The sequence below is a fragment of the Cnephaeus nilssonii genome (assembly GCF_951640355.1).
Source record: "Cnephaeus nilssonii genome assembly, chromosome: 20".
Lineage (NCBI taxonomy): Eukaryota > Metazoa > Chordata > Mammalia > Chiroptera > Vespertilionidae > Cnephaeus > Cnephaeus nilssonii.
Window position 1 is genome coordinate 3196653 of NC_137091.1, and position 16873 is coordinate 3213525.

Consider the following 16873-nt stretch of genomic DNA (forward strand, 5'->3'; position numbering starts at 1 on the left):
TATCATGGTTGAGATGATTTCCCCCATAAATAGAAGTCAAGATCCTCCAACATTTATATATTTAGAGGCCCAGTGCACGAATTCGTGCATGGATGGGGTCTGGTCTGGCCACCCCGATCCGATCGGGCAGGGCTGGCCAGGGGAGGGAACATGGGAGGTTAGTTGCTAGCCCCGCCCACTGGTTGAACTCCTGGTGGAGGGGACAATTTGCATATTAGCCTTTTATTACATAGGATATATCTGTCTTGATTGCATCAACTTAAATTGGAAGATGTTAAAGCAAAGGAAATATGATGAGGTCATTCCACTTGTAGCACTGGATGAGAAAGGACATTTAAGTAAAAAGCTATCCTTGTGCAGAAAGTTTCCGAACAATGGAAAAGTGAAGCCAACAGTCTTAAAGGAGTATTTTCCATCTGTCCATCTTGAAAATCCTCTAGGAAAATGGTGTTATGTGAAAAGGAGCCTTGTCTTGAAAAATGCTGCAACTCTATTTCAAATTCCATTGTATCCATGCAAAACCTGTCTTGTTTCAAAGCATCCTCTAAGATTGTGGCATGAAATAATCCACTTAGTTGTGGAAGGCAGCCTTGTTGAAGCCACGTACCTGGGAAATAGTTGAGTTAGGGTATGATTTGAAAAGAGGAATGAAAAAACAGCCTTAGTCAAGTGACAGCACCTGTTCCAGAATCACTGGTCTGTTTTTCACTGTTCTGAAGCAGAACATGGAGGATGCCCAGCCACTGTGTCCCTTATCAAACCGGAGGAGACTAGAGATGCCCACAGATCCCTGTTCTGGCCCACTGCATGAGGGATGGTGTCAATAAAAACACCACAAAAAAGACCCTAAAACTCATTGCTTGTCCCTGGCCAGTTTGGCTCAGTGGATAGAGCGTTGGATTGCAGACCAAAGGGTCCCGGGTTTGATTCTGATCAAGGGCACGTACCTTAGTTGCAGGACTCATGCAGGAGGCAACCAATGGATGTGTTTCGCTCACATCGATGTTTCTCTCGGTCTCTCCCTCTCTCTTCCACTCTCTCTAAAAGTCAATGGAAAAATATTCTCAGGTGGGGATTAACAGCAACAAAAAAAAGTATTCTTAAAAAAACCCTCCTTGTATGGGACAACGGCTTCTTGGAAATGGTGACAAGGCCGCCTGAAGGGAAAGTCACGGTATCCGTGTGGAGCAGACCCTGCCTGTGCCCTGCCCCTATCTCCCTAGCATTCACCGTCCCCATCCCTACATTCTGATGAGTTCTTACTCTTGACACCTGTCACTCTCTGCCCAAGAATGCTTTCTGGCTGCTGGAGTTGGGTTGGCCCATGCACCCGGTAGGTTCAAAATGCTGGGAAAGGCCCTGTCTCCAGGGGCAGCTCTCAGGGGTGATGGGTGGGTGTCGGTGTGGAAGCGCCCAAGCTCCCTCACTCCTCGCTCGGGACAGTTCTGAAGTGTGTTCTCTACCTTCTCCCAGGATTTGCCAGCAAGACGGAGCCCAAGTGGCCCGCAGCAGTAACCTGCCAGAGAATGTACCCTTTATTGTCTGCTTTCGTCCCGACTCATTCCCCTGCTCCCCTACAGGTGCTTCCTGGGATTCCCTCCAAAATAAACGACTGGCACTCAGATCCCCGTGCCAGGGACTGTTTGGGGGAAACCTGACCTACGACACGGGGCACCTGCAGAGCTTGACGCCCCATCTGGTTTTGCTTCTCGGGGAATAAAGAAGCTCTGTGCGTGTCCTGGCTCACTGCTTCTTCCAGAGGATTCCACTCGTGTCAGGACAGCACGCCAGCCATGCCGACAGGCATCTGGTCGACCACAGGGAAGCGTCCCCATAGATTCAGAGTCAGGTCCAAATTCATCGCATTTCCCGGGGGCTTGTCAGAAAATGGGAACTGACTGTGAAGGCTTGTTCCAACATCCAGAAGGCCCTGGTTTCCAGGGCAGTGCCTAGCATGCCTGATGGGCCTTTTAGCCGCAGATAAGTGCCCATTCTCAAAGCAGTGAGGAAAAATTTCCTTATATCTTGGCATTCTTGACAAATTTAAAATAGACAATGAACAGGATAAAGCTTTTTTTAAAAAATATTTTTTTATTGATTTCATAGAAGAAAGGAGAGGAAGAAAGAGATAGAAACATGAATGATGAGAGAGAATCATTGATTGGCTGCCTCCTGCATACCCCACTCCAGGGATCAAGTCTGCAACCTGGGCCTGTGCCCCGACTGGGGATCAAACCCAGACCTCCTGGTTCATAGGTTGATGCTCAACCACTGAGCCACACGGCTGGGCAGGATAAATCTTTTAATCCAAGGTCCTACCATCCTTGTAATGGAAACTGTTATATATATATATATAAAAAGCTCTGAGCCTTTTCACCTTCCTATTGCTATACCGGATGAGGGGACTGGTGGGGGAGTGTTTGCATATTTCCCTGATGTTCAGATTCAATCTCCTGTAAGATAGGCCATTACTTTAATAACCGTTAGAGTGGAGGAGAGGGCACTGCCCACCTCAAACTGCTCCTGGGCTGAGAGGGCGAACTGTGTTCAGAAGTTTTAACATGCGTATCTGGGGGTGGAGAACTTATGGGCGGAACGTGGTCAGTGGGAGGGCCTTGTCATGCACTCCCTGGTGGCCACTCCACGGTGGCCACTCCCTGCCAGGGTGGGGGCAGGTAGAAGTTGACGGACACCTGGAAAGATTTCAGTGGCTGCGTTTCTCTTGAGCTCGGAGATCCTTAGAAGTGAAACGCTCAACCTTCCGCTGCCACGGATGTGTCAGCCAGGCAGTTCCTGGTGCAGATGAGCTGTCGGACTTGACAGAGGCTCCCACTAAAACGCATTCCCCTTGAAGCCTTGGGAAATTTGGGTGTTTCTCTCTCTAGCGTCACCCCCACCTGCCCCCAGAGCCACGGGAGTCCTGGCACCGTTTGCCACCTTCATGTTTGTGCATCTGCCTTGTCCACACGGTGGCTCTCAGAACGAACGAGATGAAATGGGTCCGATGTCGGTGCTGACCAGGTCGAAGACTAATCCACAGGTTCACCTTCGTGGTCCAGCCAAACCAAAGAACTTCCGGTGGAAATTTGCTTTTGAGCAGAATTAAAGTTTACTTAAAAAAAAAGTAATCCGTATTTATTTCCTTTTGAGGGAGGGGAAGTAGCCAACTCATTTTTGTCTGGAAAAATAAAAATAAAAGCGAGAAAGACACAACATGTGTATGAAGGTCAGTCTTATTGATGACCACAGGACGGGGATACGTTTCCCATGCAACAAGTCAGTTCTCTGCACAGTTTGCACACGAGTGCGTTTTCCTGAGGTTCCTGCGTTCTTTTAGACTTTTAAATGGGAGCTCAGCCCCCCTTTTTTTTAAGTACTGCTTCATTGAACATTTTTGGAAACTGAGGCATGGAGGGTTATTTTTCCATTATGATATACATAGTAAGGCATTTCTGAAGTTATTTAAACAAGTATATTTTTTCTTAAAGATGACCAAGTTCTTCTTGCCGTGTTGGCTTTACTATCAATTACCCTCATAATCCTCACCAACCTTCTTACAGAGTAGGAAAAACCCCCAAACATGTGCTCTTGGGTCCAATCTCAAGTGCTCGCTCAGTCAGTTCAGCTTAAGGAGGTTCTGCAGCCCATGCCTCCTTTGTCACCTTTGAGTAAATCTCAATTTCAGTCTATTTCTTTGTAAACAGTGGGTAATCTTGTCGGAATGCTCCCTCCCTTGCTTAAGGACAATTTGTCATTTCTGTCCACAGTTGTCTCTCCTCACCTCCACCCTCACTCCAAACGTCTTAACGCATTTCCTCTCCTTCAGAACCTATATAAATATACGTGTCTTTGTGATGCTAAAAGCTAATCTTTGTTGTCTCAGGCTTTGAGGAGGGACACTTACCTTAAGCCTCTTAGGTCTGTGTGACTGGGAGGGAGAGCAGGCTGTCCTGGGACCCTGGCGGGGTGGCCTTCCATGGAATTCCTGCCCGGCCACCTTGTAGGAAGCATTTTCCAAACGATTTGTGGCTGCTACTGCTCTGTGCTTGGATGTCTACCAATGGAGCATTTAACAAAGAGGAAAGAGGGAAAGAAAAAGAAGAGAGAAGAGAAAAGGGAGAAGAAAAGAGGGGAAGGGAAAGAAGGAGAGAGGAGAGCAAAAGACTCAATTAACAGTCCGCTATTTCTATTTTTCGATGCATATCCTATATAATAAAAGACTAATATGCAAATTTCCCCTCCTCCAGGAGTTCGACCAGGAGTTCAGCCAGACCCCACCCATGTATGATTGTGCACCAGGCCTCTAGTATAAATATAATCCTTTTTCTAGTGGTGGAAGTGTTTTCTTTCTGTTCCTTTTCTTCTCTCTCTCTTTCTCTCAAGGTGTTAAAAGCCCGCTTATTTCCTTGAAACACAGTAGTCCTATGATCAGGCTTATGCATTGGATAATAAGGTACAGCATCTCTGACTTGGTATCCAAAGCTCTTTGTAAGTCCCATATGTCTTCATGTTGCGGGTCCACAAACCAGCTGGCAGCCATTGGCCTGGATGGATGGAGGCCCTCATCTCCCAGAGCATGTAGGAAGCACCTGCCTCCCACCCCCTTCACCCCCCTCACCCCCACCAAAGCGGTCCAGGGAGGTACAGTTACTGAGAGAGGCGCTCACAGAGAGAAAGAGACAAGACTGATTTGGTTTGTTTCAAAGACTCCCTCCGGCTATTGTTTGGAATTTAGTGAAACACATTTAATACCCCAGAACTGGGGTATTAATAGCTCTCTAGGATGAAAACCCATGTCTTTTGAAATACAGGCCTCCATCTGCATGATAATCATTTAGGGGGCGCTGTTAAAATGCGACTTCTCATGTCCCAGGTCTGCTGAATTCAAATTTCTGGGCGCAGAGAACAGAAATCTGTTTTCCTAGCAAAGCTCCCCTGGTGAGTGTGTTGTAACTGAAGTTTGAGAACCACTTCCCTAGCTTCCCACCCTCCCCCAGCTGTTTCAGCTCCTGTGTGCCTCTCAAGGTCCCGGGCCAGTCCCTGCTGCCTCTCCTTGATGGCAATGCCTGAGAGATGGGGCTGGTGTGAGGACCTGTTGATTGTGCCTGTTTGGCTTTGATTTGCCCCCACTTCCTGTGATGGGTCTCAGGTTTCCCTCTGGGGGGACTACCCTTTTCCTCCTTTTAATTCACGTCATCAGACAGGGGCCCACGTCTTTGCACATCTAGGAGTGGCCAATCAGCACAGTCCATCCCTCTGCCCCTCCCCCTCCTCGTGATTGGTTTGATGGTAGACACATGACTAAGCTAACCCTATGACACGCAACCTGGCAATTTTGCCAGAAAAACAGAGCAAGAGAAACTCTCCTTTTGCTGGGATCGCTGGCAACAAGAATAACGCATTCCTGGAATGGCTGGGGAGGAGGCAGAGTCACCTGTGTGTCACCAACGATAGAGATGATGAGAGTTGAGAAATGCAAAGGGGAGAAACTTAACCCCGTTGGCCCTTTTGAGTCTCAGGATTCAGACCCATCTGCAGATATGCCTGCCTTGGCAGTTTCCAGTTCTCTGAGACTGTGTCCTCTTTCCTGTCTCTGCCAGTTTGACTTGGGATTCTGACACTTTGCACAGAAAGAGCCCTAATTATGAAGGGAACGTGGAAATAGCTGATCCCCTCCAGGTTCAATGTTGATCTGGTTTAGACCAAACGCTGAGTGTTTGGTGCAGGGCCAGCCTTAGACCGAGTGGTATTCAGTAAAACATGCTGGGTAAATGGAGAATTCTCCCCTTTGCATTTCTCCAAGAGTCTCTCCAACTAAGTCAAGGCCTAGAACATTCTGTAAAATAGTTCCAAACACACACTATGTCAAGAATGTGTATCCTTATGGGACAGTGGAGTAGACTATTGGAATTGGAGTCTCATGGAACATTTCAGACTTAACCCTCATAATACACTCTCTCCAGACTCCACAGGTAGGTGTGACCTGTAGCGGGTCCAGATGGTCCAATTCATTATTATGGTAGCGTTCTCATGTTACAACAATACCTACTTGAATTCCTGGAAAAGGAGCAAGCTCTGTAGTCATGATCATTGGGAGGAAGTTCAAGCTGTGATTAAGAGCAAGGATTTTGAAATCATACAGGACTGATTCCAATTGCTATCTGCCTAATTTGTGCAATTTGCCGAGAAAGTTTGTCTATGTGAGGTAATAATGGCACCCTGTGCATAGGTAACGGCAAGAATTAAATGAGATGATGTATGTAACATGCTTAGCACAATGCCTGGCCCATAGCAATTTCCCAGTTAACCTTAGTTCCTCTTACCATAGGCCTCACTCTACCTCTGTGGCGTTTTGTTCCACTTTTACCATATGTGGGTATGTTTCCCAAATGTCTCTCCCACTGCCCACCCTTCAGCTCAAACGCATCCGCTGTTTTCTGTATGGGTTTCTGTTTAGCAACTAGGGTTGGCTTTAAGTCTTTGGGCCTCAGTTGGGGCCTATCTGTGGATTTAAGAACTCTGTGCGCTTGGTAACCAATTAGCTAAAAGTTCCCAGGAAAACACCTCCATTTTGTATTGCTTAATCTCACTCATCCTGTCAAGGCGCTCTAAAATATGCTATTTGTCACCTGCTGGAGGAACTGTGAGTGTGACACCCTGTGTATGAAGTTGGCCAAGAGTCAGAGTGACTTCTGTGCTTTATAGTTTTCCTGTAAAGGCTACCCATTGGTAAGAATCTTCTTTTGAAGCTTCCAAATTAGAAGATAAATTGCATTTTTAAAATACCCAAAGATTTCCTCCATTTTTTTTTTCATTTCTTTGATGCATGTAATTCTTTTGACTTCGGTCCAATTCTCATCTGTTGGCAAATGACCAATTGCCAGATTCCAAGCGAAATTCAGAATGTATTCAGCTAAAACAAATCAAGTCCGACAGTTGTCACAGAAGCATTTAACCAAAATTACTTCAACATTTTAACAATCCTTGACATTTTCAGGGATGTCTTTGAAGTACAGAGCTCCCCAAATATTTAGTGTTAACAGTTTTAGACAGGTGTTTTGCCAGAGACATGTAAAGATGCGTTGACTGAAGATGATTATTTCGCAGTGAGCTTAGCCTCTGGAAAAATATTTATGTCTTAATTGGATGGAATTCCACCTGTCATTTTATCAAACACTTTGCTTATGGTCCGTTTTGCTTAGAGTCCAAGAAAAATGAAAGCATTTTAGTTGCGAGAATTAATGCGACACATGTTTGGGCTTTGTGGAATCACAGCATTTGTTTGGCGATAATTATAAGAGAGTGTTTTTGGAACTTGAATGGACTTTGCAATTAGAAAATACAAAATTGGGTCTGAAAAGAAAGCTGAAGAAAGAAGAAGCGTGATGAAAATATTGCAAAGGCCCTTTGGGAGCAACCCAAAGTTACAGCACTGAAAAGTCACTTAATGAAAACTCAAATGGAAAAAGGCAAACCACACATTTCCTAGGGGCTTCATCCCATTCTAGGGATCAGCTGTGTTAGTACCTGGCACATAGTAGGTGCTCAGAAAGAGGGAGCTTCCTGCCTTCCTCTCCCTTGCTTCTCCCTTCATTTACTTCATCATTCTACCAGCTTTTGGGTCATTGAAAGCATGATTTCAACAAGGGATACTGAAGACAGAAACCAGAACTTGGGTGGGTTTCTTTTTCTCCTCCTCCTCCTCCTCCTCCTCCTCTTCCTCCTCTTCCTCCTCCTCCTCTTCCTTATCAACTGTTAGATCAGAGTGAAGAAATCTCTTTCCTTTGCTCAGAAAGTTCTTGAGTTCTCGGTGTGATTATAGTGGGTATAGTGTCAGGATGTTGACTTTATTATGGAGAGGAATGTGTTTGGTTAACACCTTGATGTGAAGAGAGGCTGTGTATGTCCCTGATATATTCCGCGTAAGCCTCAACCACATATTGAACGAGTGTCAGCTCTAGGTGGGTCTTGATGAGCCTCCTTGTCACCTTACAGATGGGACCCTTAAAGGGAGGGAGAAGTGGGTCACAGGTGAGGTGTTTAGAGTTGGCGGCCAAGTGTTTGTTTGTTGGGGGCACTTTCAGAACCTCTCATTGTGGGTGGGAGTATCCAAACACCTAAGGCATAGAAGGTCCAACTCACATCAAAATGCAAAATCTCACCGCTATTAGGTGGGACCTAGGGAGACAGAATGAAGAGCAAATCCAAGTAGAGGAATTGGTTTGGCAGTTCCTGAGGCCTCCCATTGGCACCCTCAATCTCCCATCCCCTCACCCCGCCCCCCCCCCCCCATATGTCGGGAGAAATAGTCACAGTGCAGCCTTGGCCAGTCGGGAAGGTGGGACGCTGTGCTTTGTTCTCCACACACTCTGAGGGTGCTCTCATTCTTCCCCTGGTCACCAGCTGTTGTTAAGTTGCAGGCACTTCCCACGGTTGGGTTTCCTGGCAATTGGTAGCGGTTCCTCCTTGTTCTTGTAGGCAACTGAGCAGCCAACACCCTAAGAATGCTAAATCATGAAGACACAGGAAGGGTGAGTCCAGGGATCATCTTTCTGATATTAAGATGTTGGGGCTTCATTCACTAGACAAATTGTTGTTGTTTTTTTGCTGGACAAGCTGTGCTGTGCAATACAATTTTTCAGATGGAGTATTTTGAGGGGAAATGTGCTAAGAGGCTCAGCTCTTTTAAAATGATGATTTCAAAATTAAAAGTCAGCCAATTATTGTTTAAATGTTAGTGGGAAAAACAGGAGTGGAATGTTAAGATTGGAGAAGGGTCAAGATGGACTGGACTCTTCCAACTTGGGCATTTCACCCCAACCTGGAGGTCAGCACATCTCTTGGGCCTGGACAGGGTGCTACCAGGTCCATCAACCCTGCCCTCCGCTCACCTCCACTTCTCCTGCCTGGCTCCACTCAGTGCTCACATGGAAACTCAAAGATCTCCTCCCTATTATGGCCTTCCTGACTATCCCTCCTTCTACTCCTCCTCCACCAGCTGTCTGCGTCTCCTTTTAATATTCTCCCATTGCACCTAACCCTGTCCTTCCATTGCAATTATTACTTAATAGTATTATTTTAAAAAATTTCATCACCTTTCATCTACAGAATACCATCAGGTGTGTTTTTGATCTTCTGATTCCTGGCACCAAAAATGGAGCTTAGTATATGGTAGCTAGCTGCCCAGAACATAGTTGTGCAAATGAAAGGACAAAGTGTAGGCCACTTGAGGGGAGGGAGTGGTGCTTTCTACGTAGATACTCCTGAGAAAACTTAATAGAAATGGCGAGCGTGCAGCTGTACCCTGAACAATGGTGTATCCTCCGCTGATGTTCTCGGTTGCTAGCAACAGAAGTGGGCAGCAGCTGACTTAAGAAAAGGAATTTACTGGAAACAATGTATTGGCTCCAGAATCCATGGAGGACCAGAACACGGAACTGAACCAAGGGAGGTCCAGCAGTGAGGACTAAGGCCAAGTTCACTCCAGTGCACAGCTTGGCTGGGACAGTGCCCGTTACCCCCAACTGCCCAACTCAGCGTGGTTCCCATGCAGATGTGCTCCACCGCCCTGCATCTTGGATTCTCTCCTGCAGAATCTAGGTCCAGATGAGGGCGTTTGATTGGCGGTCCGGGTTGCTTGCTTGCACATCTACTGCCAGGAATCGCGAAGGGGACTATCTTGCCCTTTAGCTTTCATAGTGGAATGAGTGCCTTCATCCCACCAACACTCACAGGGTGAGGGATTCTCCCTGTTGTGGACGGAGTTGCATCCCCCAAAACTGGTACATTGAAGCCCTAACCCCGGTACCTCAGAAGGTAACTGTCTTTGGAGATGGGGTCTTTAAAGAGATTACTAAGTTACAATGAGATCATTAGGGTGGACCCTCATCCTGAATGACTGGTGTCCTTAAGAGAAGAGATCAGGACACAGGCACACCCAGAGGGAGGACCATGTGAAGATACAACGGGAGAGGATGGCCATCCATGAGCCAAGGAGAGAAGCCTCAGAAGAAACCAGCCCTACTGACCCCTTGATCTCAGACTTCTAGCCTCCAGAACTGTAAGAAAATGAACGTCTGTTGCTTAAGTCCCCCAGGGTGTGGTTCTTTGTTACGGCAGCTCGAGCCAACTAACACACTCCCCCAACACGTAGATTCTGCAAATAAAGACACGTGGCCGTGCAGGGAGTGGGAGCCGGAAAGATAGAGTGAGAAAAGGAATCCCAGCAGCATTATCCACTCCAGCGCAGACAGGGAGTGGACACGTGGGAGACACATCACGGCTGGAATGTGGGAGGGAATAAAGAACACTAAAACTGGGACGGGGAGTGGGCCTCCCCTGACCCGGGCACTGGATTCCAGGTTGAGGTGTCTGGTGGACCCACCAGTCTTCGGAGCCTCGGCAGGGACAGGGAAGCAGGGAGGAGATGCTGGATATCCATTTGGGGGGGAGGGGACGCCCAGCATTTTTTCTTGCCTCCTTTGACTGTCTTGTGCGGACCATTGCTTTGAGAGTTGAAGGACATGGTGGAGCATTAAAGGTGTCTCTGTACCATGAAGACAGACATGGAGGGAAGGTTTCTTTGCTTCCGGGGCTTTGGATGGAGATGTTTGCTGGCTTGAGACCTGGATGGACACAAAGGCACTTCCGTGCCCGTTGCTTTGAGTGGATTTTGGAGAAATTCTCCATGAAGTGATCGTTTCCTGGCCGGGAAGGTTAGGAAGAAGCTTCCTGACCCGGTCCCTTCTGCGCAGGCTGTGAAATGACTTTGAGTCTCTTGACCCCGGGAAGGAAATGTGGGTGGGTCCCTCTCCGCCGCTGTGACCCGCCGTGGAGGGGGTGGCAGCTGCCGATGGTATCAGCCAGGGGCCTTCTCCTGGGCCCCCCACATGCCCCGCTTTTGTGTGCTCGCAGGAGAGGGAGCCGGGAGCAGGGACAAGGTGTGGCTGATGGGGCCCGATAAACCCCACACAAAAAGCCCGCTGTCGCGCTGAAAGGGTCTCCAATGTAGCTCTTTAATTTCCTCGCTTAGAAATGTTTCTCCTCTTTTCATCCCCAGCCTTTATCTTAACTTCTCATCGGAGCAAAGCGGCAGCCTTTCAAATTGAACAAATAGGTCCTCTGCCCGTGACAAGATGTACCTCATTTTCTCGGCAAGCCTTCAGCAAGGTCACACCTTTTTAATTTATTTTCTGTAAGAAAAATCTAGTTGCCGGATAGGACAAGGGCCCGATCTCGCTAGAGGTCATTTCTCGAGCCAGCCATAAAGGAGAATGGGATTAGAGCGGCTCATGTCCCCGCCCTCAGCTCGCTGCCCACGACCACCAGCGCCCGGGAGCAGGCAGCTCTGCGTGGACTGTTCCTCCCCCTTATTGTGCGGGGGTCCTTTCCTGGGGTTTATTTGTATTTCACACATTACTCTCCAAAACACACTTATTTCGACATTGGAATGGGAGATCGCGAATTGGCGTGTGCTTAGCATTTCCTAACACAGAATGCAGGGCCAGAGGAGAGTTGGCTCGCCATTGATTTGATTGACGGGGCCATGCATCTTGCCCACCACTGCCACTTTAACCTTTTCCCCCAGACATTTCTTTTTTTCCTGGCTATTTGAAAATTGAGGGCAGTGATTTTACTCTGAAATAAAGGCAAAGTTGTCATTCTTTTTAAGTTTTAGTTATTGGATAATTTACTAAAATCTAGTCAACCCCCGACGATCCCCGAATTCTTTGGTTTTCGTATTAAAGCACTATTTTTCTGATTGTGAAAATAGTTACCATGAATATTCATATGTGTAACTATATAGAAAAATGTCTGGAAGAATATACAGGGTGGGCAAAAGTAGGTTTACAATTGTTGACATGGGAAATAATATAGTAATTAATGAATAATAATACAAGAACAAACTCTTTCGTGTACTCACCACCGAAAACCTACTTGTGCCCACTCGGTATATTAACCTTTCATAGTTATTACTCCTAGGGAGGCAGATAGAGGCAGGAGGAAAGAGGGGCTCCATATATTCACCCACTCCTTAAATGCTTTGCAATGCATTTACATGAAACATTGTTCAAGAAAAAGTAAACAAAAATACCTTTTCTTCACAGGATAGAAAGGCTAGCAAATAAATTAAAGTCACCTATAAGCTTACCTCCCAGGAAAAATCACTGATGACCTTCTGTTGTAATTTCCCCCACACTTTAATCCTGTATATTCTTCCTTTCACAGCTTTAGATGGTGAGCATTTTTCCATGCTCTTAAAGGCTCTTTTAAAATAGTGTATTCCATGCCTGTGCAGCATTCCATCATCTATGCATACCTAATGCGCTGCGACATTTTTAAACCTGCTTCTTGTTTGCAATTTGTGGCCCTATTAACGGGAATTCTGTAGTAACTCTCCCTGCGTGTACACATTTGTGGACATCTCGGATCATTTCCTGAAGCTGGAGAAAATTCCTCGAAGTCGAGTTACTAGTTCAAAGTAGAGACCCTAGTGAGGACCAGTGATGCATTTTGCCAAATTAAACTCTAGGAAGAGTAGATCCATGTAAATTACTACCAGCAGTATTTCAAAGGATCTGTTATCATTTTTCTTTTTTGCTAACTCTCCAAATTTGATGATGGAAATGAATTGTTTTAATTTGCATTTTTAAATTTTTAGTGATGTTAAATATTTATCATTTTTTTATTGATTGTTGGTATTTCTAGTGAATCAGCTGTTTGGTTGTCTACAACCATTTTTTTAAAACTGGGGTTTTCATTTTTGTTTTACTGATATTCAAACACTCATTAGAATGTAAAGATATTAATGCTTTGTATACAAGATATTTTGCATTCTTCGTAATTTATCTATTTTTTAATTTTAATTACTTTTTAAAAGATCATTGTTTCTTCCATCTTTATGCATTTAAATCCACCACTCATGTCCTTCATGGTTTTTCTATTCAAATTTAGGCTTAGAAACTTTTTCCCACCTTAAATACAGGTAACTATTTAATATTCTACTTAGATACTTAATACTTTCACTCTTTACATGTAACTCTGTATTTATTTATGTATGTATTTATTTATCCTCACCCAAGGAGTAAGGATATTTTTTTCCATTGATTTTAGAGAGAGTGGAAGGAGAGAGGGGAGGGAGAGAGAGAGAAACATTGATGTAGGAGAGACACATTGGTTGGTTGTCTCCTACTCAAGCCCTAATAGGGGTAGGGATCAGACCTGAAACCCAGGTATGTGCCCTTGACTGGGAATCAAACCCTCAACCCTCTGGTAGGCAGGCTGACATTCTAAACACTGAGCCATGCTGGCTAGGGCTCTGTTTTGATTTAGAGTTTATCCTATCTAATAAAAGAGTAATATGCAAATTGACCATCACTCCAACATACAAGATGGCTGCCCCCATGTGGACACAAGATGGCTGCCACAAGATGGCCAGCAGGGGAGGGCAGTTGGGAGGGACCAGGTCTGCAAGGGAGAGCAGTTTGGGGCAATCAAGCCTGCAGGGGAGGGCAAACAGGCTGGCAGGGGAGTGGTTAGGGGGTGATCAGGAAGGCAGGCAGGCGAGCAGTTGGGATTCAGCAGTCCTGGATTGTGAGAGGGATGTCCAACTGCCCATTTACGCCCTATCCTACTGGGATCAGGCCTAAACGGGCAGTTGGACATCCATCGAGGGGTCCCAGATTGGAGAGGGTGCAGGCTGGGCTGAGGGACACACACACTGCCCCCGTGCACGAATTTCGTGCACCGGGCCTCTAGTTTTTATATAAAACATTCATGCACTGGGAGGGAGGGGGTCCCTCAGCCCGGCCTGCGCCCTCTTGCAGTCCGGGACCCCTTGGCGGGAGTGGGCCTAAGCTGGCAGTCAGACATCCCTCTCACAGTCCGAGGCTCTCGCCATCCGGGACCCCTCGCTCCTTACTGCCTACCTGCAGTGGAGGCGGGAGAGGCTCTCACCACCACCTCTGCACTCGCCAGCCGTGAGCCCGGTTTCTGGCTGAGGGGCATTACCCCTGTGGGAGCACACTAACCACCAGGGGGCAGCTCCTGTGTTGAGCGTCTGCCCCCTGGTGGTCAGTGTGTGTCATAGCAACAAGTCATTCTGCTGTTTGGTCAATTTGCATATTAGGGTTTTATTATATAGGATAAGAAAGAAATTAAATTTCATTTTCTAAACAGTTCATTGATTATTCTAAAACTGCTGATGGTATTCATGTTCTCAAGAATTTGAAATGCTAGAATCTATATCCTGTCCCACTGATTTCTTTGTCTCTTCTTGTGTCAGTAACACAATGGTTAAATAATTGTAGTTTTTTAATATGTTTATATATTTGTCACTTCCTTACTCATTATCTTTCTCTGCCACAGCATCTTCAATAGTCTTGCCCATTAAATTTTCAGATAAATTTGGGTGGGGGTAAGGGGGAGAGATCAACCAAAAGACTTGTATGCATGCATATAAGCATAACCAATGGACAGAGATAGCAGGGGGGTGAGGGCATGTACGGGAGTGGGATGGGGGGGGCAAAGGGGGGATATGGACACATATGTAATACCTTAATCAATAAAAAAATTATTAAAAACAATTTCCTGTCATTCAGTACTCACTTATAAACGTTTGGCCCAGGCATATCTCAGAGATGTTGCAGGTTCCACACCTCAATGAAGTGCGTTGCAATCTTCTTGTTGGTGCATGTTCTTGCTTGTGCAGTGGATACGTAATTTTATTAGAACTGACTTAAAGCCAGCATTGGGAAGTATTGACATCTTCGCAATATTAACTTTCCTATCCATAGGCATGGTTTGTCCTTTTTCATTTTTAGAAAACTGTGTTCCTCAATAATGCTTTTCCTTCACATAGGCCTTAAGTATTTCTCATTAAAATTATGTATTTCAAATTTTTACTGCTATAGTGAATTAAATGGTAGTTCACTTTCAAGATACAAAGTATCGGGCTGTATCTAAGAAAATTAACTTGTGTGTGGCTGGTGTGACTCAGTGGTTGAGCGTCAACCTATGAGCCATGAGGTCATGGTTTGATTCTCAGTCAGGGCATGTGCCTGAGTTGAAGGCTTGATCCCCAGTGTGGGGAGTGCAGGAGGCAGCTGATCCATGATTCTCTCTCATCATTGATGTTTCTATCTCTCTCCCCCTCTCCCTTCCTTTCTGAAATCAATAACAATATATTTTTTTAAAAAAGAAAATTAACTTTAAAGGACTTGATATTAGTAGATAGAAATACAAGGTACTTCAAGATCATTCTCATTATTGCCACTGGCTATGTATTTGGGAATAACCTTTCTTGAAAATAATTCTTTCACTCATTTGTTCATTTATTCTACAATCAAGAAATCACAGGCCGGTGACACAGTGGCGAACAGAAGTAGACATGGCGCCTGCTCTAACGGAGATGACCCTCCAGTGGAGAGACTTCCACAAACAAAAGAAAAAGTGTAAGTCTGATAAATCCCAAGAAAACGGACTTGGTCGAAGAGGTCGGAGAAACCTTCCCTAAGAAAGTGATAATGAAGATGAGGACTGAAGGAGAAGAAAGAAGGAACCGTATGTTCAAAGGCCCTGGGGCTGGAGGCAGCACTGTGAGTTTGAGTTACGGAAAGAAGTCCAATGTGGCTAAAATACAGCGGACAAAGGGGTGCATGCAGGGAAGCAGGTCAGCGACGAGGGTAAGACCCAGCTATCAGGCCAGGTAGGCCAGGCTAATGCTTTTTATCTTTATTCCAAGAGGAATGGGAAGAGTTATAAAAAGAGAATCGATTTTATGTTGTTTTTCAGAAGAATTACTGTGGCTGCAGTTACGGAGAACAATTTGAAAGAGGCAAGAAGAGATGAGAGTAGATGAAAGAGGTGGCTAGTCCCACCCTGGCTGGTTGCTCAGTGGTTGGATGTCGGCCTTAGGACTGAAGGGTTGTGGTTTCGATTCCAGTTAAGGATACATACCTCGCTTGCAGGCTCAATCCCCTGCCCCGGTTGGGATGTGTGTGGGAGGCAGCCAGCCAATGGGTGTCTCTCATATCGATGTTTCTCTCTCTGTGTCTCTCCTCTTCCCTTCCATTCTCTCTAAAAATCAATGGGAAAAAATATCCTTGGGTGAGGATTAACAAAAAAGAGAAGGCTAATTCTGAGGAGAAATAAATGTAGCTGTGACTGGAGGTGCTGGTGGAGAAAGAGAGATGAGGATTATATTTGAGAGACAGTTGAGATGCACGATTCACAGGCCTTACTGGTGGGTTAACCATTGAAAGTTGGACTCCCGGGTTCTTGGCTTGGATAATAGGAGAACTGGTGGTGTCATTCAGTAAAATAGAAAACATCAGAAGAGAACCAGGTTGGAGGGGAAAGAGCTATAGTTTGGTTTCCGACAGGTGAATTTTGAGATGCCTTTGTGACATCCATGGAGACGTGTGCAAGTTAGCCGTTGGATGTGTACTAGGTGTACCGGTTAATAATGTGGATTTTGTAATCAAAGAAAACATGATAATTTCAAGAGAAACATTAAAAGTCCTTTATTCAAAGTAATGTCCATTGCTAGCTACACACTTCTCCATCTTTCAGGTAATTTGTGGATACCGTCCCAATAGAACTTTTCTTGTTTTGAGGCAAACCATTCAGAGACCCAGTTTTCCACTTCTTCTTACGTTTTGAAGTGCTGCTCAGAAAGTGTGTGTGCCATCGATCGGAACAAGTGGTAATCTGAAGGAGCAAGGTCTGATGAATACCATGGGTGGGTTAATACTTCCCAGGCAAGATCTTTTAACATGTCTTTAACTGGTTTTGAAGTGTGTGATGGTGCGTCATCATGAAGCAAAATTACTTTGCCGTGTCTTCTGGCCCATTCTGGTCATTTCACGATCAA